This window comes from Dermochelys coriacea, chromosome 4 (genome assembly GCF_009764565.3).
Source record: "Dermochelys coriacea isolate rDerCor1 chromosome 4, rDerCor1.pri.v4, whole genome shotgun sequence".
Classification (NCBI taxonomy): Eukaryota; Metazoa; Chordata; order Testudines; family Dermochelyidae; genus Dermochelys; species Dermochelys coriacea.
In genome coordinates, this window is record NC_050071.1 from 61,843,832 (window position 1) to 61,871,453 (window position 27,622).

Genomic DNA, 27,622 nt, shown 5'->3' on the forward strand with positions numbered 1-27,622 from the left:
GAAGCCCCTGCAGTCAGGTGCCCTGGTACACAATGCATCCTTAGGGCTTAACCCCTTCCTGTCCGTGCTGTAGTCAGAGGCAGCTGGGTTATGTCAGGGGCCAGCAGGAGCATGGAGGTATTAGCTGACTTTTAACACTGTGGGCAGGAAGGGAGGTGCTTCTTCCAGACACATAGGGATGGGGATGGGGGTGGGGGGGTGAGAAGAAGAAGAAGAAGAAGAAGAGATGGGCTTTGCAAAGACACAGGTCAGGTCATCCCTTCCCTCCATCTTCCTCCCCTGTGGCTGGACGCAGCTCCTGTCCCTTCCCTCCCGCACACACAGTGCCGAAAGGCTGTTACTGGCCACATTCTGCTGTGAACCCTGGCAGAAATCTGGCTATGTGACCCTGCATGCTCCCCCCACGCGTTGCCTCGGGAAGACACCAGGTATTTGTGCCCCCTATTAGAGGTGACGCATGGGGGAGGCATGTGGGATCACATGCCCCCCAGTTTTTTGGTTGCTCCCCCCCAAACTAGACAGGCTGGGTGACCCACTGAGGTGAGTCAAGGGGTTGAACTGGCACTCCCTCCCTGACCCCTGCCATGCAGGGCTGGCCTGAGCCGCCTGGTATCACCAGCGCAAGACACCCATAGCTTTGCACTCTGGGCTGCTGCCCCACTTGCCCTGCCCTGGTTATGGCCCTGCCACAGGGGTTGGGTTCTGCCCAGCACTCACCCCACAGTGGTGGCTCCTGCAGCTCCTGTGCTGTGGGGCTGGCTGGGCTTGGCTCTCTGCTCCGGGCATTGCAATGTGTGGGGTTCCAGTGCGGCTCAGGTTTGGCTCCACCCCCCTAACTAGACCAAATTTGTGTGAGTGGAGTGGTACCTGGCTCATGGGGTTGCAGTGCCACTTGCTCAAATTTGGCCTACCCGGACTCCTGACATCATGATGATTGCGCCAAACCTGAATGGTGCTGGGACCCCAGTGGTTGCAGTGCATGGAGCAGAAAGGCAAGCCCAGCCAGCCCCATGGGACAGAAGCCACAGGAGCTGCCACGTGACCCTTTGAAACATTCTGGTGACCCAATTTTGGGTCCTGACCCATAGGTTGAGAAACCCTGTGCTAGATTACAAAGCAGTCTAATATCACAAATCTCCTCCCCATCTAGGTACTTATAGACCATGATCAAGTCACCTCCTTAACCTTCTCTTGGATCAATTAAATAGATTGACCTTCTTTAGTCTTACACTGTAAGGCAGATTTGCCAACCCTCAAATCATTCTTGTAGCTCTTTTCTAGCAATTTGTCAACATCCTTCTGGAAAGCAGTTTGGGCACAAGAACTGGACAATATTCCAGAAATGATTTAATTAATAACATATATAGTTGTAATAACACCTCCCTACTTCTATGCAATATTCCCTGTTTATACATACAAGGATTGCAATTGCTTTCTTAGCCACAGTATCACAGTGGCAACATGAATTCAGGGATTAACCCCAGGGTTCCCCTCTCTTTGGGAAATCCCAGGTAGCTGGCTAAACTGGTTTGCCATCCTCTTTGGACTGCCAGAGGAGCACAAAGCAGGTGATACATACCAAGAATACAGTCCAAGATCTTTGTACTAATCAGTTTAAAAAACTAAGAGCCAGACCCACAGAAGACAATGACAAAACTCTCACTGATTTCAATAGCTAGGTTTAATTCTAGTGAGACACAAAATGGGTGTGAGGTAACATCTTTTATTGAACCAACTTCTGTTGGTGAGAGAGACAAGGTTTCTAGCTTACACAGAGTTCTTCTTTGGGTCACTAATTCTACATTTTAATAAATACATTTTAATTCTAATTTTAATAAAATTCTAATTCTCCACTCATTGATACGGTGTTCATTGGAGTAACACCATGAAGTCAATGGACTATTTGGTATCAAATGAAATAAAAGAGAAAAACAGACCCAGTAGATTTGGGATCCTGAAGATCCTTACTCATGTGACTAGATCTTATTCTCAGAAGAAGTTCCATTGATTTCAGTCTAGCCTCATTATTTCATACTTCCCAAAATAAATATCAGTTTTTAATGGTTTATAAATTCGCTACTGTTTTGTCTTTTGCTTTTAAAAATAACTAGAGTAATATGAAGAAACCGTGTGAGCATGGTGAAGTCCAAATAACCTTGTTTACTGAATAGACACAGCGTGCAATGCCTAGCTACATATATACACTGCCGCTCTTTTTGGATTCCTGCAGCTTCTAAACTATAGAATACAGTGAGTACCACTGGAGAGCTCACAACTGATTTAAAGGGATACCACCCAGTTCTTCAGAGTAGCAGCCGTGTTAGTCTGTATTCGCAAAAAGAAAAGGAGTACTTGTGGCACCTTAGTCTCTAAGGTGCCACAAGTACTCCTTTTCTTTTCACCCAGTTCTTATAAACTATAGATACCAGACATTTGTGTTGATGATCTCTATTGATAGTGATTGATTTCAATAAAATTGTATACCTAGATAAAGGCTGCATATGTACAAAGACTATTTATTACATGTTTACCAACTTAGCTAATGGAATATATTTGTCTAGGTTACTCATTTTCTGCATGTGATTCATTTACCCAGCTGCAGTCAAATACAGCATGTGGTTTTCAGCAAGTCTCAGCTTTTTCATCCATTTGTATAAGTGGGTTTATATTCGTGCACTGCAGTGCAGCCAAAATTAAAACAGTCCAAAGCTTTGCTCTATCCACTAACTCTTCACGTATCTGCCCAGCTCTCGTGAAATAATAGTGCCAAACAAAGTGGGCCAAACCTTGGGGCCTCATTATGACTGTTTCACATCATACCACTGGTACAGAGTTCTGCAAAACCATGTTAGTTGGCTACCCAAGGATTCTCCAACATATGAGAATCCCCAAATAGCACCGACCCAGTCTTGCTGGCACTATGCAATCCTCTGCCAGTTCCTGCAGTGCAGGGAGTATAACTAGAATATCCTTGCACTTTATTGGTCACCTTTTGCTGGAATGAGTCCTTGCCTAACCAAAGCAGTTCCTGGCAAGCCCCAGAATCAGGACGCATAAAGGTAACATACAGCCATCTTCGTTCCTACCCCACTGAGGATTGCTCCAAGCAGCAGTCAGGTGTCCTGAGGTTCAAACCCAGCATATTTAAAGGTTGTACGTTAAAATCTTTTGTGAACCTGAGTGTCATGTCACTAGTGTAACACTAGAGGTGGGGGTAGGTAACATGACATGCTCCATACATTCACTTTCTTGGGGGTGAGGGGATTTTTCTTATATTTAGAGGAAAACGGGTCAGTCTCACTATCCTGGAGAGTGAAAGCATCCCTCTGTCCACATAAGAGGAACATAACAGGCAGTAGCAGTTCAAGCTCCTCTTCCTCACACTACTATTATACCTCAGGATGATCTTTTTTTTATGTGGGTGAAGGTGACCAAAAAGCGACTATTTCCAGACAGTTCAGCCTCTGTGCCAATCTGGTTAGATGGCAAATAAGGTGCCATTTTGTTGACGGTGTGAATTTCTGTCCATTAAGAAATGGAATGAGAACCTACATCAGCCACTTGTTTCCCACAGGCCACCAAACCATACCGATGGTCATGATTTCTAGCTACCACTGATCTGAGCAAAAGGATCCTTATTTCATTACCAGTGTCCTGACCTATAAAGTTCCAGTAACAGCATTTCTGAATTGTTTTCCCCCAGACTGTATAGTTAACACCTAAGGCTTTTTGTTTGGGGTTTTTATTGATTTTTACCAAAAAATTTCTGGGTTTTACAAAAGATTATTTGGTTTGTACCAATTTTCCTCTGAATTTGGGCCATTCAAGTACATTCAAATACTGATTATATTAAAAAGAAAAGGAGTACCCGTGGCACCTTAGAGACTAACAAATTTATTAGAGCATAAGCTTTCGTGAGCTACAGCTCACTTCATCGGATGCATTTGGTGGAAAAAACAGAGGAGAGCTCTGTTTTTTCCACCAAATGCATCCGATGAAGTGAGCTGTAGCTCACGAAAGCTTATGCTCTAATAAATTTGTTAGTCTCTAAGGTGCCACGGGTACTCCTTTTCTTTTTGCGAATACAGACTAACACGGCTGCTACTCTGAAACCTGATTATATTAAGAAAATCTAATACATTACATTAGGCAGATGTGTTTAAGTTAATAAATTAGTCTAAGTCACAGGTTCTCAAACTGGGGGTCGGGACCCCCCAAGGGGCCATGAGGTTATTACATGGGGGGTCATGACCTGTCACCCTCTACCCCAAACCCCGCTTTCCCTCCAGCATTTATAATGGTGTTAAATATATTAAAAAGTGGTTTTAATAAAAGGGGGTCACCATGTGAAAGGGGTCACCAGTACAAAAGTCTGAGAACCCCTGGTCTAAATGTAAAGGCAACATAGTGGAAAATACACACACACACGCCTGTGTGGGCATATGTGTATGTTCTGTTAATGTACAGTTCATGAAATAAATAGCAGCATCAAACTGCTTTAACTTTCAATACTCTTACTTTTCTATGCTTGTTGCTTTTTTCTGTCCTCCCATTCCCCAGTATTAACCCTGACCCTAACCCAGAAATCTGTGAAATTAACATTTTGTACTGTCTTCACCCTTTTAAAATGTTTGTAGTACACATCGACAAACTCCCAGGATATTTTAGTAAAGAGCAAAAGCACATCTGAGGTGGTGGGCTTGATTATCCTCTCAATACATTAGTTTTGCATTGGCCTTATTCTCCACGGTTTTGCACCATGTGTAGCAAATTACATTTGTGGTAAGAGGGTTTAAAGCACTCCCATTCTAAACCAATAGTTTTATTCCTATTTTTTACCCTCTTCTCAAAGATGTAAATGACTATACAAGGTGCAAATTGGAGAATCAAGCCCCTGTATTTCACTGGTATTACTCCTCATTTACACTGATGTAACTGAGAGAAGACTTAGGCCCCATATTTCTTAAACATCTGGGTTCATTGGTGGTCTAGAATAATGAGTTGTATTACTTACAAAGCTAAAGCAACTACTGTTTTTCCAAATCTTAAGAACTGAAGTGACCTTCTGAGCTAAATTCATAAACAAGAATTGGTATTTCCTAACTCATGCTGTTCTTGCAAATTGATGAGATTGACATCAGATGAAAAGCTTACTGAGTTCTGCATGACTGATTCACAAATCAATTACCACATGGCAAAAATGAAACAATATGTTCACTTAAGCAGAAATTAGTTCATTATCATGTCTGGACCAGCCCTTTATGACTGAGGGCTGTCATGAAATGAGGCCCTACAGGTTCATTACTGCCTTCAAGAATACAGATGAACCTTGGTTTTCTGAACCTTGAGTATCCAAACATCTTATCTGAAACTCGGATCTAATCCAATATTCAAAAAATTGCATTGAAACTAAATTTGACTGTCAGCAAAGTGAGATTCCTTTGGTATGTTCGGTTGAGATGTCATCACTGTTTTTATTATTATGAAAATAATGCAATAAAAATGAGATTTTTTTTCCTGAATGCATTAATAAAGATAATTCGTTAGCCAGTGAGGCTCTGTGACTTCCACAAAGCCCACCAACCAAATTAAGGGATTGTCACAAAATTTTAAAATACCAGCAGGTTATTTGACATGGAATTTGTAACATTCTGAAAAAGAATTCTGAATGTTTCTGTACGTATGGTCCATCGTGTAAACATAAATAAATAAAACCTTTATTTACTCATTAGCAAGTCAATAAAAATTCTGATTAATTCAACCATATGCTCTGGCTTTGTGTATGTTAGCAGACCAAACAACCTAGCTTCATTTGAAACTGGTTTCCAATTACTTGCAGATGGCTGGAGGTAGATGAAAGACTCCATAAAGGTGTTCCTTATTCTATTCTATACTCCCCAGACTATTGGGCTATGTGCTGACACTTGGATGCTTGTTTTACAATATCATTTGACATGTGGGATTTATGTGTCAAAATTTCTTTTAAAGCCAAGAAAATGTCAACTAGTAAGTACAGAGAAGAAGCAAAAAAAAAAAAAAAAACCCCAAACCCCTCTGCTTTTTTAAGACAGGAGTCAGTAAGTTAGATAGTGCCAAGTCTTAACCCTGTACCAAACACACACACACAAATTTGACCTGATTGCCAGCAACTTGAGATTCCTTCAGTGTGTTCTGTTGAGATTCCATTACTGCCTTTATCATTAAGAAAATAATGTAATAAAATGAGACTTTTTCCCTGAATGCATTAATAAAGATAACTTGTTGGTCAAACTCCAAAACCACTGGAGCCACGTTTAATTTTCTGCTTTTATGGATTTAGGATTTGGTATGCTGGGATGTTCAGTCCACTGCAACAATATAATGGGAAATTGTAATGGCATGTTTAGAAAAAAGGGCTCATAATCTACCACCACTGAATCTTTTAAATGTCCTTCTTTTGCAGACATCCAAGATTAAATGCTACCAAAAATGAGTATTTTGTAGGGTTTTACTAACGTCACCAAAGGAAAAAAATATATACCCAATAAACCATTGGAGTTGCTTTTAGTTACTCACCTTCAAACACTTTGAGGGTGAAAGTTGATAAAAAGATCCCCCCCAAAATAAAAAAAAACTCCTGCCATTGCTCCTCATATTAATAGCATGTGTGCATTACTTCATAAAACATCAGATAATATGCTTCCTTATTTGGAGTCAATAAAGGAAAAATAAGTTATGCAAATGAGTTATGCAAAGTTATTTCTGACATAGTGCAAAATAGTAGTTGTCAAGGTTCCTTCCCCACTCTGAACTCTAGGGTACAGATGTGGGGACCTGCATGAAAACCTCCTAAACTTACTTTTACCAGCTTAGGTTAAAACGTCCCCAAGGTACAAACTATTTTACCTTTTGCCCTTGGACTTTCACTGCCACCACCAAATGTCTAACACCGGTTACTGGGAACGAGTCCATTTGGAAACATCTTTCTCCCCAAAATCCTCCCAAATCTTACACTCCCTTTCCTGGGGAAGGTTTGATAAAAATCCTCACCAATTTGCATAAGTGACCACAGACCCAACCCCTTGGATCTTAAGAACAATGAAAAAGCATTCCGTTTCTTAAAAGAAGAATTTTAATAGAAGAAAAAGTAAAAAGAATCACCTCTGTAAAACCAGGATGGTAAATACCTTACAGGGTAATTAGATTCAAAACATAGAGAATCCCTCTAGGCAAAACCTTAAGTTACAAAAAGACACAAAAACAGGAATATCCATTCCCTCCAGCACAGCTTATTTTCTCAGCCATTTAAAGAAATCAGAATCTAACGCATCTCTAGCTAGATTACTTACTAAGTTCTAAGACTCCATTCCTGTTCTGTCCCCGGCAAAAGCATCACACAGACAGAGAGAGAGGCTTTGTTTCTCCCTCCCCCCAGCTTTTGAAAGTATCTTGTCTCCTCATTGGTCATTGTGGTCAAGTGCCAGCAAGGTTATCATAGCTTCTTAACCCTTTACAGGTGAAAGGGTTTTTCCTCTGTCCAGGAGGGATTTTAAAGGTGTTTACCTTTCCCTTTATATTTATGACAATAGTTCAGAAAGGTATTCGTCATTTGTCAGAGCCCAGCTCTGGCTTTGGGTGCTCTTCAATCAACAAAAAACAAAAACATTCAGAAAATTAGTGAAGCTGTGGACTTCAGTGCTATGTGCCAAACATCATAAATGAGTTACAAATAAACTGTGTTGAAAATAGTAACAAAAGACCTTAGTCTATCATAGAATCATAGAATCATAGAATCATAGAATATCAGGGTTGGAAGGGACCCCAGAAGGTCATCTAGTCCAACCCCCTGCTCAAAGCAGGACCAAGTCCCAGTTAAATCATCCCAGCCAGGGCTTTGTCAAGCCTGACCTTAAAAACCTCTAAGGAAGGAGATTCTACCACCTCCCTAGGTAACGCATTCCAGTGTTTCACCACCCTCTTAGTGAAAAAGTTTTTCCTAATATCCAATCTAAACCTCCCCCATTGCAACTTGAGACCATTACTCCTCGTTCTGTCATCTGCTACCATTGAGAACAGTCTAGAGCCATCCTCTTTGAAACCCCCTTTCAGGTAGTTGAAAGCAGCTATCAAATCCCCCCTCATTCTTCTCTTCTGCAGACTAAACAATCCCAGCTCCCTCAGCCTCTCCTCATAAGTCATGTGCTCTAGACCCCTAATCATTTTCGTTGCCCTTCGTTGTACTCTTTCCAATTTATCCACATCCTTCCTGTAGTGTGGGGCCCAAAACTGGACACAGTACTCCAGATGAGGCCTCACCAGTGTCGAATAGAGGGGAACGATCACGTCCCTCGATCTGCTCGCTATGCCCCTACTTATACATCCCAAAATGCCATTGGCCTTCTTGGCAACAAGGGCACACTGCTGACTCATATCCAGCTTCTCGTCCACTGTCACCCCTAGGTCCTTTTCCGCAGAACTGCTGCCGAGCCATTCGGTCCCTAGTCTGTAGCGGTGCATTGGATTCTTCCATCCTAAGTGCAGGACCCTGCACTTATCCTTATTGAACCTCATTAGATTTCTTTTGGCCCAATCCTCCAATTTGTCTAGGTCCTTCTGTATCCTATCCCTCCCCTCCAGCGTATCTACCACTCCTCCCAGTTTAGTATCATCCGCAAATTTGCTGAGAGTGCAATCCACACCATCCTCCAGATCATTTATGAAGATATTGAACAAAACGGGCCCCAGGACCGACCCCTGGGGCACTCCACTTGACACCGGCTGCCAACTAGACATGGAGCCATTGATCACTACCCGTTGAGCCCGACAATCTAGCCAGCTTTCTACCCACCTTATAGTGCATTCATCCAGCCCATACTTCCTTAACTTGCTGACAAGAATGCTGTGGGAGACCGTGTCAAAAGCTTTGCTAAAGTCAAGAAACAATACATCCACTGCTTTCCCTTCATCCACAGAACCAGTAATCTCATCATAAAAGGCGATTAGATTAGTCAGGCATGACCTTCCCTTGGTGAATCCATGCTGACTGTTCCTGATCACTTTCCTCTCCTCTAAGTGCTTCAGGATTGATTCTTTGAGGACCTGCTCCATGATTTTTCCAGGGACTGAGGTGAGGCTGACCGGCCTGTAGTTCCCAGGATCCTCCTTCTTCCCTTTTTTAAAGATGGGCACTACATTAGCCTTTTTCCAGTCATCCGGGACTTCCCCCGTTCGCCACGAGTTTTCAAAGATAATGGCCAAGGGCTCTGCAATCACAGCCGCCAATTCCTTCAGCACTCTCGGATGCAATTCGTCCGGCCCCATGGACTTGTGCACGTCCAGCTTTTCTAAATAGTCCCTAACCACCTCTATCTCTACAGAGGGCTGGCCATCTCTTCCCCATTTTGTGTTGCCCAGCACAGCAGTCTGGGAGCTGACCTTGTTAGTGAAAACAGAGGCAAAAAAAGCATTGAGTACATTAGCTTTTTCCACATCCTCTGTCACTAGCTTGCCTCCCTCATTCAGTAAGGGGCCCACACTTTCCTTGGCTTTCTTCTTGTTGCCAACATACCTGAAGAAACCCTTCTTGTTACTCTTGACATCTCTTGCTAGCTGCAGCTCCAGGTGCGATTTGGCCCTCCTGATATCTTTCCTACATGCCCGAGCAATATTTTTATACTCTTCCCTGGTCATATGTCCAACCTTCCACTTCTTGTAAGCTTCTTTTTTATGTTTAAGATCCGCTAGGATTTCACCATTAAGCCAAGCTGGTCGCCTGCCATATTTACTATTCTTTCGACTCATCGGGATGGTTTGTCCCTGTAACCTCAACAGGGATTCCTTGAAATACAGCCAGCTCTCCTGGACTCCCTTCCCTTTCATGTTAGTCCCCCAGGGGATCCTGGCCATCTGTTCCCTGAGGGAGTCAAAGTCTGCTTTCCTGAAGTCCAGGGTCCGTATCCTGCTGCTTACCTTTCTTCCCTGCGTCAGGATCCTGAACTCAACCAACTCATGGTCACTGCCTCCCAGATTCCCATCCACTTTTGCTTCCCCCACTAATTCTACCCGGTTTGTGAGCAGCAGGTCAAGAAAAGCGCTCCCCCTAGTTGGCTCCCCTAGCACTTGCACCAGGAAATTGTCCCCTACGCTTTCCAAAAACTTCCTGGATTGTCTATGCACCGCTGTATTGCTCTCCCAGCAGATATCAGGAAAATTAAAGTCACCCATGTCTTTCTCCCAAAGATGTGCATAGAAGGAGCAGTCCTTGTACTCTATGGAGCACAGGACTCCAGTCAATCAGTTTCATTCATCTCTGTATATTAATGCCTTTCTTTGTTAAGGGCCTGATTCTATGTCACTTATGTTGAGCAGAAATTTCTCCCTCTAGGTGTCCCATTAACTTTTATTGGACTGTACCACTCAACATGAGAAAGATGGTGAATGGGCCCCTACATTTTCAGACTATTTTAAACATCCTTTAAAATTTAAAGCAGAGAATCACTCAAGATAAGATGTGTAGGTTTGAGGGGTTAGCAACAAATTTGTACAGTCAGTAAAACCATGCAGGCTTAAGGGAGGGGGTAAAAAAGGGTAAAATCTATCCTCTGTCTGTTATATGGAGTTCCTCCAAACACGCAGCAAGAGGATTGTAACAAGGTCAGACACTGTGCAGGTGGCTAAAAAGGCATTTACTATGATATGCCCACACTGAAATATTTTTGAAGTGCAGATATGTAGTTCTATTAGCCACAATATGGATGTAACTGGGTAGTATCATGAGATAACACTGTCCTAGCGGTAAGGGAGAGTTGAGGAGGTGCACTAGGTCAGAGGGAGCTCCACAAAGAAGTCTGTCACAGAGATAGAATTCCTCCCAGAGCAGCCTGGCATGATGGGTAGCATGCCCTGTGCTACACATCTCCAGGGAGCAATGCTTACTACTCCCTCTGCACCAGGCACTCTCCATGGGACAGCTGGAGCTGGGAGTGAGGCCATGACACTGAGCCCAGTGTCTTTCTCCCAAAGATGTGCATAGAAGGAGCAGTCCTTGTACTCTATGGAGCACAGGACTCCAGTCAAGCCTGGCTGCTATTCAAGGGGTAGAGTGACTGGCCCACAGAGCAGCCAGCTCAATCTGGGCCAATGCTAATTACTTTAAAATGATTAGGGAAAACACACATTAACATCAATAAATGGAGATTGGATCATATTACTGACTTGGGGATCCCCTGTGTCCCCACCCTCATGCATTAACCTTGCCTCCAATTTGAGTGGTAGTGTCAGGGGAACATCCTCCCCTCAGAGAGGTAGGAGTGCAGCATAAGACCCCTTTCTCCCTCCCCAGTTGTCTTTCCCTTATCCCCCACCAAGAAAGGGAGAGGCTGCAGCCAGGGTTCTCCCCCAGTACTTACCCCAGCAGCTCAGGTGTACCTGTGGGGGTGGGTGACCTGGGCTAGCTATGGTGGTGTTTTACCACATGGAAAATTCTACTTGGGTGGTCTTGGTGGAGCAGACCCAAAGAAATGGGTCTTGAAAATAACATCCCACTGAGATGCAAGGAAAGTTTTCTCTTTTTAAGCGCTATTGCTCCAGGCTGTCCGTGTACACAGATGTACATCTCTGCATTGAGTACACTCAAGTCACATTTTAAAACTTTGCTTTACTATCACAAGGGCTAAAAACTCACTTTTTAAATGAAAGCTAAAATTCTAACAATGGTATGACTAGAAACTGGAGTGCTAGGCACAGGTCTCAATGGTCTGTGCCTTAATCCAGCCTTGAATGATGAAAAATAGAAGCATTTGATAGAAACAGAAGTAAAAACTGATTTATTGTTTTTGGATTTATTATAAGTATTGTGGGTTTTGGGAAAACAAATCTGACAAATTGCCTAGAATGATTAATTGTACTAGTAACCTAACCCACCTCTGACTTTAGTACTTAAGTACCATCTTACTATTGACAGGAATCATTTTCTGGTGCTGGAGAAGTGCATTCTTCAATGCCCAGCTGGAGACATGACTCACTTAGCTAAAGTAGCCTATATTGAGTCTTCTGCCATTTATTAAAGTGGCTGCACTATTAAATAATTAGATTGCTGTTATTTGGTTATGACAATTTCCATTTACTGAGTCTTTGCCAGCAGACGAAAGTGAACTTAGAAAGAGGCTTGTGCTGAATGACTTGCCATTCCGCCAGTAGTTTTAAAGATGAATGCCTGGACTCTCATTGATATCCCATTTCTATGACTTGTTTTGCTACCAGGGGAGGTTTCCACATGTAATTTTAAGTACACTCAGTCCGGTTTCTTGTTATATATTGATGATACAGAGCGTCTTTTCTTCACTGTAAGGCTAAAAATTTTTCACCATCTTTAGACTAGCTGTTCATTCTTTGTTAAAGGTAAATTGTGTTTAGGTTGAGAGTACAGATCAGTAATTTAAGGGTTAAAATACTTACAAGAACAGTGTATTTATCAAGAAACAGCCATTAGAAACCTAGAGGATTTGGAGAACCAGGATCTCTGCAGGACACCAAGAGACAGGAAGAGGAAGGGAATAGGGAACCCTGGGGAAATAGAAATTCTGAATGGTTCTTTGTTCCTCAAGTGGACTCCATGAGTCAGTTCCCCACCTCCCTTCAGCCTCGTGTGCTCCATTCCTTGATTATTTCCCCCCATTCCAGTTTTGCCTTCATATCAGTCCTCTGAAATCCACAGGACCGGATGCAGCCCTTGGTATGTGGCCGGGAATAAAGTCTGTGTTGGGCCCATACTTCCTGTGAAACTACTAAGGTCTACTGTAGCTGTTCTGGACCTGAAAAGGTCCACAGAGAAGCAAACCTGGGACTAGATACAGGAATCAAAGGTTGGCAGCTGGGAGAGGACAACTGTAAATTTGCCTAATTATTTGTAAGAAAATGATAGACAAATCTTTTCCAGCAATCAGTTTCCATTGTGAAAGATGTATCCATATGTAAAAGAGCTAAAGATTTAATTTTTTTAATAAAAGCTTAGGACACTAGCAATCCCACGGTACCTTTAAAAGTGACACCTGGTGGACCCTTCTAATTTTCTAGTGAATAACTTCTCGAATATCTCTTACCCCATCCTAGAATTGGTGTGATGCACCAGGTTCTTTTGAATAAACCTCACCTCTATCCAGAGTAAAAATACAGGCCAATCTTGTTATAAGATATGACCAGAAAAAACTGCAAGAAATTTCAAAACATGATTATTTAACTCCTATTTTATCTGAGATAAGTATTTTAAATTATCTGTCCAGATCACCTCAAATTTGGGCAAGAAACATGGTCTCCTAGCCAAAGATCTGACATCTAAAATTTGAAGCTGAAATGACTCTTAAGGTTGCTGAAGGAGTGAGGGCAAAGAGAAGAAAATCATGTTTATTACAAAAAGCATGATTCACAACCTTAACTGTGGAGATGTTAATGTCTTAGGATGGATTAGTACAATTTCTTTGTAAACAGAAAAAAAGATTTCTCTGGTACATAAATCATAGTGGATATAATATTCTGTAATTATAGCTTTGACTTAGTAAAGCACTTCAGCATGTGCATAATTTTAAGCATGTACTTGTGTGCTTAAGTCCATTCCTGTTCAGGAAACTACTTACTTAAGTGTTTTCCTGAAACTGGGCCTTTGTCATTATCATTATAACAACCATCAGTTTGAGCTTATTCCTCTCAAGACTTGTTTTAATATTCTATTCTATCTTCACCACTCTTTATTTAAGTGATATAAGCATTTTTTTTAGAAATGACTAAAAACTGTTAAGAAAAAAGCTAGCTTTAATAAATATATTTTATCTACGATTTTAGCACATGCAGTAGTTTTTAATAAAATAAATCAGAATTCACTGCAGTTCTTGTAGCATTTCCCATAGAAAACTCTCCTATATGCAAATTCTAATGCCATGGGTCAGATAATGTTGATTATTATTCATTGTTAGTGGAGACTTCTATATAGTAAATTTGTTTTCTTTTCCTCCATACCTGTTTATTGTGTGGAACACATTATAGCAGGTATAATTACTTGTTTACAGTCTACAGATATTCCGTTACAGCATATAGCTGGTCTGTGATTTGTTATCGTGTTTATAAAAAGTGCAGGCTTGTTTAACACCAAAAAAGAGAAATAACATTGAAGGCCAGAAATAAGTCCAGAAAGTCTGAGTTAAATTATATTTGCACTGGATCCTTAACTAATCCCTTTCATTCATTGCAACATGTGATCCACCCAACAAAGCACTTAAGCACCTGATTAACTTTAAGCATGTGATTAGTCCCATTGACTTCAATGTCAACACGCTTAGTCCTGTTGACTTTGCGCCTACTTTGGGAGGTAAAAACTGAGTTTTAATGGTACCCACAGTATATGTGAAGATCCTCATAAAGATCAATAAGAAAAATTATATATTATATGCACGCATTATGCAATGTCATTCATTGATAACTTCTTTATTGCATACAAAGATTTAATTTAGCAATTCATATATTCCTCACTGAGAACTATATACTTGCTTAGTCTGATGTTTTAAATCCAAACCATCTTTTAGCTAATCATCTGCAAAAAATGTATGGGATTTTTTTTCCTTTCCTGAATAACACAAAAATGCCTAAATGGAGTTTGTTCAAAGATTTAAAAAATATTCACTTATGAACTCAGAACAAGTATGAGAACATTTTGATAATTTTTTGATGGGGGGGACTACAAATTAAGGAAAATGGGATCTTAGGAAGACTTTGCCTTCACATTCATAAGTATAGTGTCACTAGATACACTACAACACTGTGTATCAAAGAAAGATCAACCCATGAAAGTTCGCTAAAATGTCTGAGATAACATCTCCTCATTCTTGTAAATTTCCTTTATGAATAAGCACATTTTCAGCATTAGAGCTGGTAATTTATCTTTATTGGCAGCTCCACCCCCCATTGTTTGAGCTATGGCCCCACCTTGGGGAACGCAAGAGGGGGTGATCACTTACATCTGACCAAAAAAAAAAAGAATATATATAATTGTAAAAACATGGGCTGTACTCAGAAATTGCTTTTTTTCCCAAGTAATATACATTGGAATCTCAAGCAAATGGAGTGTATAATTCTTTGTGAAATGGGCACAGAGTTAACACAGAAACAAATACTCAGAAACACAAAAAGGCATATTTCTATATATTAAAAGATAATTATTCCTTTTATCAGGATAATCCTGCATTCTCTCCTGCCTTCCCTACAACCTCATATTTTCTTATACATTCAAAGCTTGATTTTTTTAAAAATTGAAAACACTTATTTTTTTTAAAGGACAAAGCCACAACAGACTTGTGGTAGGCTGCTGGAGTGCAGTTACCCAATTCTGCTACACCAGTCCCTTCTTTTTTGGATGGCAGTCACAGGCTCCAGATGCCAATGTACTGAGGCTAATTTTTTCCATCAGCATCTAGCTCCTTGGCAAACTCCTCCAGCAATTGTGCTGGCTGCCTTGGAGCTGCGTCTTGGTCTTTTATGTGGCTGTGTTCCTCGCATACTGCCTGGGCAGTTTACTTCTCCTCAATGGTATTTTCTTATACAGTTTACCTTTGACAGTGTAATTGGTGCATTTTTATCTATTAATGAACACGGCCATGAATTATCCTCTCATGAGATTTCAACTTAGATTAATTTATTTTATTAGTCAAAGTTGGGTTCCTGTGCTCAAGTGTTCTTTTCCTATTCAAAGGTGAGTTTCCATGCTCAAATATCTGCCATCTGGCACTAAAGAGTTCATATCAAACATACAAGGGGCCCCATTTTCCTATATCACAAGGCTTGTTTAAACAGAGATAGTTCTCGCAAACCTGATTTGTATATAGATCTGATTGTTCACTCAGCCTCTATAGCTTACTTGAAATATTCAGTGTCTAAGCTGACTGACACAAAATTGGACCTCACTAAAGAAAAATGTAAGTGTTTGCTGAATTTCTGACTTTATAGCCTTGGTTTGAAGAGTTTTTATCCCCTTTGTAAGCAAAGCTCCCTTCCTGTAGATATTAAGCAGAATACTTTGCTAGTATTTCAAAGGAAGGTTCACTAAGAACTACAGAAATGACAGATCATCACCTGTATTTCCCAATATCAGAATATCAAACATTATCCAGAGAACAATGAATGCTCCTTTTAAGGAAGCTAAAGGGTCGATGATTTGTTGCTATTCAGTTTACATACCAGAACTTTTTATTTATTAGCTGAGTAATAATAGTGTGTCATATTGGTTTACATATTAGACCTTCATATTTTAATTAGAAGGCTCATGTTTCCTTTGAGAGGAGGTGGAGAGCCTTTCATTATCCTATCTAAGATAAGTCTTCCGATGAAATAGTTTACTTTCATTTTAAGGGAAAAATCCCCAGTGGTTATTGTTTTGGTAACTGTTCTTTGAGATGCTTTGCACGTGTCCATTTCATGTTATGTGTGCGTATGCCCCATGCACAGTTGCTGAACATTTTTTCCCTCAGTGGTACCCATCAAGTTGGCTCTAGCGCCCTGTGGTGCTGTGTACGCGCTTATGGAGCAGCACAGGGGATCTGGCCAACCATGCACCCTGTCAAGCCAGCACCAACAGAGTGGTAGGAGGCTGGGTCGTGGAATAGACATGTGTAACACATCTTGAAGAACAACAGATATGGAAAGGCTAGTAACCATTTTTTCTTCTTTGAGTTCTTGCACATGTCCATTCCATCTTAGATGACTCCCAAGCAGTACCATGGGACAGCAGTTCTCAGCCAGAGGTCTCAACTGCAAGTAGCCTTTAGGGGTCCTCGCAACAAGGCCAGCATTAGACTCATTGGAGCCCAGGGCAGAAAGCCAAAGCCACGCTGCCCTGAGCCCCGCCACCCAGGGTTGAAGCCAAAGTCTGAGCAGCTTGGCTTCAGGGGCTCCCTTGCTACTCCCTATGCAGAAAAACAGTTGTTGTGGAACTGGTGGGCCATGGAGTTTTTATAGTATGGGGTAGGGGGGCTCAGAAAGAAAAAGGCTGAGAACCCCTTCCGTAGGAGGTGGCCTCAGAATTCATGGACGTGTGGATTGCAACATAGCTTGACAAAAAACAGCATCCTTGCTGACTGATGGGATAGCAAGATAGCAAGACTGATGGGATAGGAAGAAAATATATGCACCAATGACCAGGTTGCTACTCCACAAATGTCCTGGATCGGTACCTGGGCCAGGAATGCCACCAAGGAAGCTTGTGCCCTCATGGAATGGGCGGACAGAATGGTTGGCAGAAGAGGAGTTGAAGAGGAACTTTGAATTATGTGCTAATTATGTATCCCACTCTGATGGGAACATCCCTTTCGCAAACCTGAGAAGGGTTGTGGCTGGGGGCTAGTGCAAGATGTGTGTGTGCTGCGGACTAACCCCCCACCTATGGAATGATTAGTCAGACACTCTATGACCAATATGGTGTAGGTAGGTACATAGCTCGAGGGAAACTTGATTGTTTTGTTTTATGTGCACTGTATCTTTGCACTTAAGGAGCCCGTCATGGTAGGTAGAGGAGGCAGCTGTATGGTAGCTGCCATTTTGTGTGTCATATCAGATGCAAAATGTTTTAGAGTGAGTCCCCTGTGTCTCTTTTCATTGAGATTTTGGATCTGATTGTCATTTATATTAACACCCTTTTATACCACCCTAGTGGTGTAAAGGGGGCATAGTGTAAATAGGGATCAGGCTCTTTATATTTGTCCTTTATTTTCTATGTAATTTTTCTTGATTTAAAATAAGTCACTACCTGAAAAATACAGTATAATCAGAGTATCCCAAGGACTGAGGGAAGACCACACAGTCTAAAGTGCTACTGCTGTCAGAGCCCTGACACAGCAGTGCCAGCCTCCCCTTTACCTGGCAACCTGCTGCACCAGCCCACATTAGCACACTTCCTGTTTCAGTGCCATTTCTCTCCTCCTCCTCCTCTCAAACCACACCCACCTGCAACCCACCTAGTAGGAGAGGGGAGGCGCATGCCAATGTGTTTTGCTCTTTTCCCATGGGAAAAAATGTAACAGAGAAAGTTGTTTAGGAGGCGAGGTTAAGTGTGTTAAAGTCAGCGTGTTCTTGTACTTGCATGGACCAATATAACATAACATAAGAACATAAGAATGGCCATAGTGGGGTCAGACCAAAGGTCCATCCAGCCTAGTATCCTGTCTACCGACAGTGGCCAATGCTAGGTGCCCCAGAGGGAGTGAACTAACAGGAAATGATCAAGTGATCTCTCTCCTGCCATCCATCTTCACCCTCTGACAAACAGAGGCTAGGGACACCATTCCTTACCCATCCTGGCTAATAGCCATTAGTAGACTTAACCTCTATGAATTTATCCAGTTCTCTTTTAAACCCTGTTATAGTCCTAGCCTTCACAACCTCCTCAGCCACGGAGTTCCACAGGTTGACCATGGGCTGAGTGAAGAAGAACTTCCTTTTATTTGTTTTAAACCTGCTGCCCATTAGTTTCATTTGGTGGCCCCTAGTTCTTATATTATGGGAACAAGTAAATAACTTTTCCTCATTCACTTTCTCCACACCACTCATGATTTTATATACCTTTATCAGATCCCCCCTTAGTCTCCTCTTTTCCAAGCTAAAAAGTCCTAGCCTCTTTAGTCTCTCCTCATATGGGACCCATTCCAAATCCCTAATCATTTTAGTTCAAAACTCTTAATATGCAGCTACGATCTCATTGCTAACACTTAGCTGCTGCTATAAGAGGTGGAAATTGATTGTAATGGAGTTTTGTCATCAGAGCCTTTAGCCCAGGATCTTTACTGGGATCTTGTTCAGTAATCAAGGTGATTTTTTCTCTCTCTCAAAATAATTCCAGCAGATTTTGATAACACTCTGAAATCTAATGCTTATAGAGTTCTCCTTTACTATCTCTCCTGGAGAAGCATCCATTACAGGTGCCCCTAGTAAAAAAACCCTCTGAATTAAAATGCATCTACACATTGGAATGACTTGTTTTTGCTTGTTCTTCTTCAAACTTTTTTTTTTATTGTCTCTCAATCCAAACTCATTGCAATTCTTACTTTGCAACCCAGGCACATTTGGAACTAGCATGGCCAAAAGAGGATTCAACTCTGAAGCATTTGGGGGTACAGCTGTAGTGGGGTGGTCACCCTGCTCCAGTCAGAAAGGGGTTAAAAGCAGCCAAGAGAAGCTGCTTGGGTAGTCAGCCACAGGTGTGGTTGCACCCAATTAGGGCACCGCTGGCCCTGATAAAAGGGCAGGCTGAGCGAGTGGGAGGAGAGGCTACTGCTCCAGCTGGGGAACAAAGAGGACCAGGTAGCCTGGGAGAGCAAGCAAAGTACCTGAGGCAGAGCTTGGGAGTTCTGGCCTGGTGAGTCCCCAGGTGAGGCCTTGCTAAATGCCAGGGGAGGTACTAGAGCTGCAAGGAGGCAGCGGGGGCTAGAAAGGCAGCAGGTCCAACCCCCTTGCCAGTGATGAGTGGCCATTACAGACTGTAGTTTGCCCCTGAGAAAAGGGGCTAGATGACAAATGGCAGTAGCCACTGAGGCAAGGTGGGTCTAGGGATTTGGGGTTCCTGGGGGAGGGGAGACAGAGTGAAGGGGCAGCACCCCAAAATAAGGGGCACTGGGGTCTAGGTGGGACATAGGGCCTGAACTGCCACAAGTGGTAGAGATTTACAGAAAGCAGGTACCGGTAGGAAGATACTGGCCAGCAGGAGGAACTCTGAGGCTGGAATTGTGCTAATTCCTGGATGACTATCAGGAGGCGCTGCACAGGTGAATTGGTGCTGCTACACAGCCATGCTCTTGTTCTGATGATATATTCACTCTGTATCTCTGCTATGTCTCTATGTAAGAAACTTTAACTTTTAAATTCTAAATCCCTATTCTTGCAACCTTTTCCAAAACGTTTAACACATTCTTGTTATACCCATTTACAAATATCGGAATAACAGATGCATTTCCATCAAATGCATCCGATGAAGTGAGCTGTAGCTCACGAAAGCTTATGCTCTAATAAATTTTAGTCTCTAAGGTGCCACAAGTACTCCTTTTCTTTTTGTGAATACAGACTAACACGGCTGATACTCTGAAACCAAAAACACCTGACACATTATTCTCTGAAACATTTTGCAGAGACACTGGTTACACCATATGGTGACCATTCAATCCTGAACAAGTGAGAACTCATGGAGTTGCCAGTCCCCTATATGGGAATAAACTACATGGGGATAATTTGGCCCTATCTTTTTAAAATGTAGATTGTGGATTTTCAAGTTGAAAAAATCAAATAAAACAGTAAACGTTTTTTTTTGTTTTTTTTTTTTTTGGTGTCTTGAAAGATTCTTTTACCATAGACCTCAGCCTGTGGCCATTATAAACTTTTTTGCTTCAAATTTCTGTCACAAGCATTAAAAGTTTGACATGCTTATTCTTAGGAAAACTAAGAACAAACAGAAGGTAGAAGTATTCATCCAGTACTATAAGTTTAGCATGGATTCTTCTAATTAGTCCATCATTCTTGGAACACTAAGAAATGCAAGAAAAGGAACAGATGCATCTTCAGTTAATAACTTTCCTTGCTTCATGATGCTATTCCTCTTTGTGCAGTGACAAGTCAGATTCCAGGACAGAAATCCCAATACAATTTTATTTTTTAGCCCCATGAAAAGATAAAAATAGCAATGCCCACAATTCAGTTACTGGCCTTTTCACCTTCAGCAGACAGCCACACTTCACGCAATCATTCTACAGCTATGCTTTGTCTGTCCAAATTGAGAAGCCAGTCCTGCAAGGTATTGTGTATGCTTGATTCCTATCTCCTAGGGTCCATCAGTTCCCAGAGGTACTCCGCACCTTGCAAGATTTGGCTCTTACTGCTTACTTTCTCAGTTCTGAGATTTATTTCTGTTGATGCAATCAGTGAACACAGGATTCCTCACCTTGTGTCATTTGTATGATTTATTGTGCAGACAAACGAGTAATCAATGATACTAAATCTCAGCACATAGGCAGGTGGCATGATAAAAAATGCAGTCTTGTAAAGTAATAAAACTTACTGTAGCCTGCAGTAACCCTAGCCAATGACACTTTGTTCACACAAACTAGCACCTAACACAATAGCAATATCATTCCTCAAAGTGAAGAGCAACAGAAGGGATTATGAAACTGGAGGAATTGATTTATGAGGAAATATTAAAAATGGCTTAATTAATTGGTGACTCTAGATGTGACCTGGCGACATGCTGAGCATTCTCAACTCCCACTGATGTCAGTGGGAATTAAGGGTACCTAACAGCTTGCAGGATCAGGCCCAGAGAGGGAGGGTCTTGGTAGCAGTCTACCAATAGCTGAATAGTATAGCCAGAGAAGGTTTCTTTAGGTAGGTACAATTCATTGTATCAGTTTGAAACTGAGAAGAGAAACACAAAGGGAAAACTCCCTGCCAATGAGATCTATTAGAGCATGCATGGAGTAATCTTGAGGGAAGCGGTAGAAGCTCCATCTCACAAAATGTTTTCTACTATATTGAACAAAGAGCTCTGGCTTCCACACAGCAAAACGCTTAAGTGCTTAACATAAAGCACCCAAGAAGTCACAGACTTCAACAGGGATAAGTAGATTTAGTGTTTTTCTGTACTGATGCATAGACAATAGGAAACAATCCATCAGCATGGGGATAGACTCAGTGACTAACAGATTTTATTCCTCTCTAACTTTGCTGACTATATAAAAGCAGTACCACACACTATAAAGAAAAATGGTCAAGATTTTAAGTGAATGAGTGTCTCAATTTTGGAGTGTCCAACTTGATAGGATTTAACAGGGCCTGATTTGAAGGAAGTGCTGAGCATCAATCCTCTGAAAACCCATCCCCTTTAAGAGGTACCAAATTAGGCACCCAAAAATTGAGCCATGTGAAATGACTATTTTAAAATCTTGGCCATAAATATTTCTATATCCTGGGAATAATTTAACTAACGAAGATTCTATCAAGGTCTATTGGATAGCTGCACAGTACGTCCTGGATAAGATTCTCTTATCAAGCTAATTTGATAAGCAATTGCACAAATAGATTTTAGAATTTTTTTTTTGCTTGATTGCAGCTTGGCTTTTTTACACCTATTTTTGAAAAAATGCTGTTTAAACTCATCTCCATTACTAGGAAATATTTGTGACCAAAAGGAGGTTTGAAACACAACACTGACTCAATATCAAGGAAAATATACTGGAGGCTGTCTTAGTGCTCAGTGAGAAAAACAGACCTTGCCAGAAGAGTGTTATATGATGGTGGTTCAATGTGCTTGTGTAATTTGCCATAGTATACAAACTTAACAGTAAATAACGAGGCAAATATTGAGCAATTAATGTACACTTTTTAATAGGGACAATGAGCATGGAAAAAAACAAGATGAAGTGTCTCACTAACAGAAAATAGCTATATTAAGAAGAGACAATTGATTTTGCTATTTTTCTGGCTGATGGATAGCACAAACTGCACCTTTCTTCTTGTTAATTAACAATGACTATGGAAAATATGAGAGAGATCAGATTCATTTTTTGTGTTCAAGCTACAGCTCTGGAAAGCGATTGATGTAAGAATACAATCTCTTGTCTACCATACTTGCTACTCAAGTTTTATTTTAAAATAAATACTTCTAAGAGCCGTCTGCATCAATTTAGTTTAGATGATGAGCTCTCTCTCTGAAGATGTGCTTCCCCACATCCAGGCCCTAGATCTGAAGATGTCTGAAGGACAGACTAAACTGAACTGTGCCATCAAACATCAAGAAGTTACAGTTTATTGGCACCTCATCTTCTTTGGAACCTACTCAAGTGAAAAAAAAATGTATAATGAAAGTTCTCATGGTATTTTAAAAGGCAGGAAAAGAAATATCATGTTGTATTATTTTTACCACATAATTAAGAGAAGCAGGAGCCAAGGAAGGAAAATTAAAAGAGGGAGTGTCATGTATATGTGGCCCAATGAATAGGGCACTGGAGTGGGAGACCTGGGTGCTATTCCTGGCTCTGCGACTGAGCTGCTGTGTCTCTTCGGACAAGTAACTTTGCTTTTGTTTTCCCTGCCAGCCTCTTTCATCTTGTAGACTGAAAGTGGAACTTGGACTGTAAGTTGGTCAGGGCAGGGGAGCTTTCTTTACACCTGTGCAGTGCCTAGCACAATAGGACTCCAATCTTGGCTGGTGCATTCAGCCACTACTGCAATTCAAATAAGAAACACTAAAAAAAGACATAGGGTGAAGTACTAGCTGATCCAAAATAGAAATTGCATTAGTAGAATGAGGAGCAAGAGAAGAAAAGGAGGTCAAAAAAATGTTCCATAAGAAGTAAACTGAGAGGGGCGACAAAGCTAGCATTAAACAAAGTAAGTGGAGTAAAGGCAAAGCCTAGGAAGAGGAGAAGAGATGGGAGGAGTGTGTTCAAAGAGAAAAATGAAAACAGACTGGAAAAAGAGAAGAGAAGAACAGATGGTGAAAAATAAATAAAGCCAGAAATACAAAGATTAGAAAATATTTTGTTTTACTTAAGCATCGGTTTTAAAAAAAAAAAGCCTGTAAGAATGGTAACATTATTTATTAGCCCACAGGATGTTCACTTTATGGCATCCATCTCTGTTGGCACATGTATTATTCCAGTTCCCTAGATGAAAACTTGCTTTTTTGCTGTTGTTTCCAGGTATTGATTCCATCCAGGACCAGTGAGCATTATTCAGGATAGAACTCTGGTCTGAGAAGTAAGAGAGAACTTTCTGACTTGCCTTGAAGACCAGGATGCTTCCTCCTGATTTACTTAAATTTAGATACCTCACCAGTCGGAGGAAAAAAACTAAGAAGACAATAGGCACATTGTGATGTTGGCAGACTAGAGCTTGCTCATGCCAGGGCCCTCAGTTCCCACTGAACGCTGACAATAGCTGGAAAACAGTCTGGGTTGCCTGTGTGTTAGTATTGTTCTTAAAATAGATATTAGAGTTATAAGAATATGTTTAGTGCTTAGACTTTATGAAATACTTGTAAGTTACTGCATGCTTTAATCTCACTTATTATACTTGTATCCTGTGTTACAAAGCAAACATTGAAATATTGCCTTATAAGTATAAAAGTGTTTGCTCTAAAACTGTAAACCCGCACTGTTGAGAGAATCATTTCCAAGTGTGAAATGCTACTTCACCATAAGAAGTGTCATTCGCTGCCCAACAAAAGAAGACAAGCTATTGTGGAACAACAGCAGACAAAAGACTTTGCTGATTTTTCCCAACATACCCATGAAGTGGAGATGTGCACAAACCTTCATTCCATCTGTCTGAGCTCTGGGGAAAGGGGATAAAAGTCCCTGTCAAGAAAAATGATCACTATGCTGTTTGGTTTCAGAGTAGCAGCCGTGTTAGTCTGTAATGCATCCAATGAAGTGAGCTGTAGCTCACGAAAGCTTATGCTCTAATAAATTTGTTAGTCTCTAAGGTACCACAAGTATTCCTTTTCTTTATGCTGTTTGGAATTCAGAGAGGGGAATATTTTGAAGCATAAGAACGGCATCTCCAAGCTGCTTGGCTTGGGCTAGCCCAAAAGGACACAGAGCTTGCACATTACAGCCACATTTATTACATTTGCAACCTAAGTACTTCATTTGTGTGTGTATGTTTACCTGCTCTAAGCTTGTAAATAAAGCTGATTTAGTTTTCCTAGTTAATAAATCTTTAGTTAGTTTATTAGAGGATTGGCTACAAGTGTTGTCTTTGGTTTGAGATCTGAGGTTCAACTGACCTGTGGTGAGTGATCAATCCTTTGGGACTAACCTGAATATTGTGATTTGTGGTGTCAGGGACCATCTATCACGAAGACAGATGCCTGGGTGGTAACATAGACCTGAGTGCCCAAGAAGACTGTGACTCCCTATTAAGGCTGTTATAGTGCTGAGGAGAGTTCACACTTGATACTGGGTTGGTGTCTTCAGTGTGCCCTGAGGTTGGCATTCATACTCATGAGCTGCTCCAAACAACTTGACACACATGATCAGTTTTACATACCTCGATTGGTTTCAGATCACTAACACAAGAGTGAAAGGAACTTTGTGCTGTTTGATCCATGATAATACTCTAGTCTCTAGATCAGGGATTGGCAGCCTTTGGCACATGGCCTGTCGGGGAAATCCGCTGGCAGGTCGGGACGGTTTGTTTACCTGCAACGTCCGTAGGTTCAGCCGATCGCAACTCCCACTGGTCGTGGTTCGCCGTTCCAGGCCAATGGGGGCTGCGGGAAGTGGCAGGGGCTGTGGGATATGCTGGCTGCCACTTCCTGCAGCCCCCATTGGCCTGGAATGGCAAACCGTGGCCAGTGGGAGCTGCGATCAGCTGAACCTGAGGATGCTGCAGGTAAGCAAATCATCCCAGCCCGCCAGCAGATTTCCCTGATGGGCCACATGCCAAAGGATCCCTGCTCTAGATAAACAGAGGGGACATTTTCCATTCCTGATATTCCAATACGCTTTACAAGTGAAAATATAAATGAATACAATTCCTGTACCATTTCCTCAGCTAACAATTATTAATAAAAATTACTATTTAGGTAGCACCAGAAATGTGTACACTGCTGAACAGCCATAAGACACATGGAGTGATTGTCCCTATACCTACCGCCCCTATATGGCACTGCAGTAACATACAGGAGCTATACAAACCCATCCTCTGGTGCAGACACTTTGTTAGATAACCATAGGCTTCCCTATGCAGCCCCCCACCAACCCCCCTTGCAAGACCTGGTGTAGTGGAGATGCTGGTGGCAACATGTTGGCGGTGAAACCATAGTATACTATGGAAATCCCAGGGCAACTCCACATTGTGGCACTGCGTACAGGCAGCGCCAGGAAGGTTGTCATAACTCAGGTATCCCTGGGAGCTATTTGGAGTTATATCGGGGGCCATTTTGGTCAACGACTAGGCCAGAGACAAAGCCACCTTTGCTCCTCAATCTGGAGCCCAGTGCAGAATTGCACCTATGGTTTCTGTCCTCAAAAAATTATAGCTTAAGAGCTAGGCTGTGCCCTTGCCTTGCTTGGCTGAGCATGGAATTAAGGGAGAAGTAAGGCCCCACTCCATCCGTTTGCTCAGATGATTTGGGGTTGGTCTAGCACAGACACTGCTCTCTGGATATTCCAGTCTGTGAGCAAGTCAACGTGGAGGGGGCAGCCAGGTGCAAATAAATGGCATCCTCACTAGAGCTGCCGTAACTCCTCTCCAACACCAGAGCAACAGAGGAGCAAGGGAGGAGATGGGTGAATCGTGAAACAAACAAAACCAAATCCCACACATGATCTTCTTGTGGTAACCCTCAACCTCTCCATCTTCTCCTCCTGTAGTACTCAGGTATTTATCTTTGCCCATCATCTCACTCTTATTTTATGGTTAGACCAAGCCTTTCTGCTCAGCCCGAAGACTTCATTCACGAGGGCTGCCAAACAGGAAGGTGGATTACATATATATACAATAGATTTAATTGTAGTGAATATATTCCACCAAAACTAAATCCACATAATTCTTTAAAGTTAAAACTGATTGCAAATTACTTCAAAATATGTAAATTGGTTAACACAAAATTTCCAAAAATAACACTTCTTGCTGCACACAACTTGGCAGCTGTGGTCACTGTGACCCTGCCTAGGGATTCTCCTGGCGTGGAGTGATTACACTCTTCGTAGGCCAGTAGGGAGTTATATGTGTGCACTTGAGGGCAGAAAGCCTTTGTGCTATGTGTTCTAGTTACAGTACCATTGAAGATAAATATTGGGCTGGCTGTAGGCAGAGGTTTGCAAGGAGGCATATGGAGCCTGTGCCAGGCCCAGACACAAGCACAACCCTTGTACTCAGTGGACTCTGGTGAATGCTAATGTTCTTGACTATGACTATCCATTAGTGCAGTAGTTCCCAAACTTGTTCCGCCGCTTGTACAGGGAAAGCTCCTGGCAGGCCGGGCCAGTTTCTTTACCTGCTGTGTCCACAGGTTCAGCTGATTGCGGCTCCCACTGGCCGTGGTTTGCTGCTTCAGGCAAATGGGAGCTGCTGGAAGTGGCAGCCAGTACGTCCCTTAGCCACACTGCTTCTAGCAGCTCCCATTGGCCTGGAGCAGCAAACCACAGCCAGTTGGGAGCCACGATTGGCTGAACCTGCGGACACGGCAGGTAAACAAACTGGCCCAGCCTGCCAGGGGCTTTCCCTGCACAAGCGGCGGAACAAGTTGGGGAACCACTGCATTAATGGAAGAGACAAGCTGTCATTTTGTCATCTGAGATCACTTGGTTTAAGTGTTTTACAAGCAAGCTGTATCCTTCTGGTGGCCTTTCTGTGAAAACTGCCAGACACACTGAATTGGTCATTGGTTACTGCATCTCTATTTGTTTAATTGACAGTACCAGTTGTGTGAATTGTTATGAGGATGTGATTGAGGTGCGTCTCAGTTCCCTGAGATGGCTCTGTACTGCATTTACAGCCACCTCTGGAGAACTGGCTGGGTAGAGACTCACAAATTCTGTTTGTTCCTCTTCCTTAACCTATGCTCCTTAAGACTAACTGTCAAAGCCTTAGACTAACATCTCCCTTCCATTTGTGT

The 27,622-nt window shown here is 41.9% G+C and overlaps 1 long non-coding RNA gene across 1 annotated transcript in view; it reads left to right on the forward strand.

Annotated features, from left to right (window-relative positions):
* Nucleotides 1–24,093, forward strand: part of LOC122459959 — a 34,190-nt gene extending 10,097 nt beyond the window's left edge. Inside the window, exon 2 of the long non-coding RNA XR_006280952.1 lies at nucleotides 23,697–24,093. This is a non-coding gene — a long non-coding RNA (uncharacterized LOC122459959). The remainder of the gene's footprint in view (nucleotides 1–23,696) is intronic.
* The last annotated feature ends 3,529 nt before the right edge of the window (nucleotides 24,094–27,622 follow it).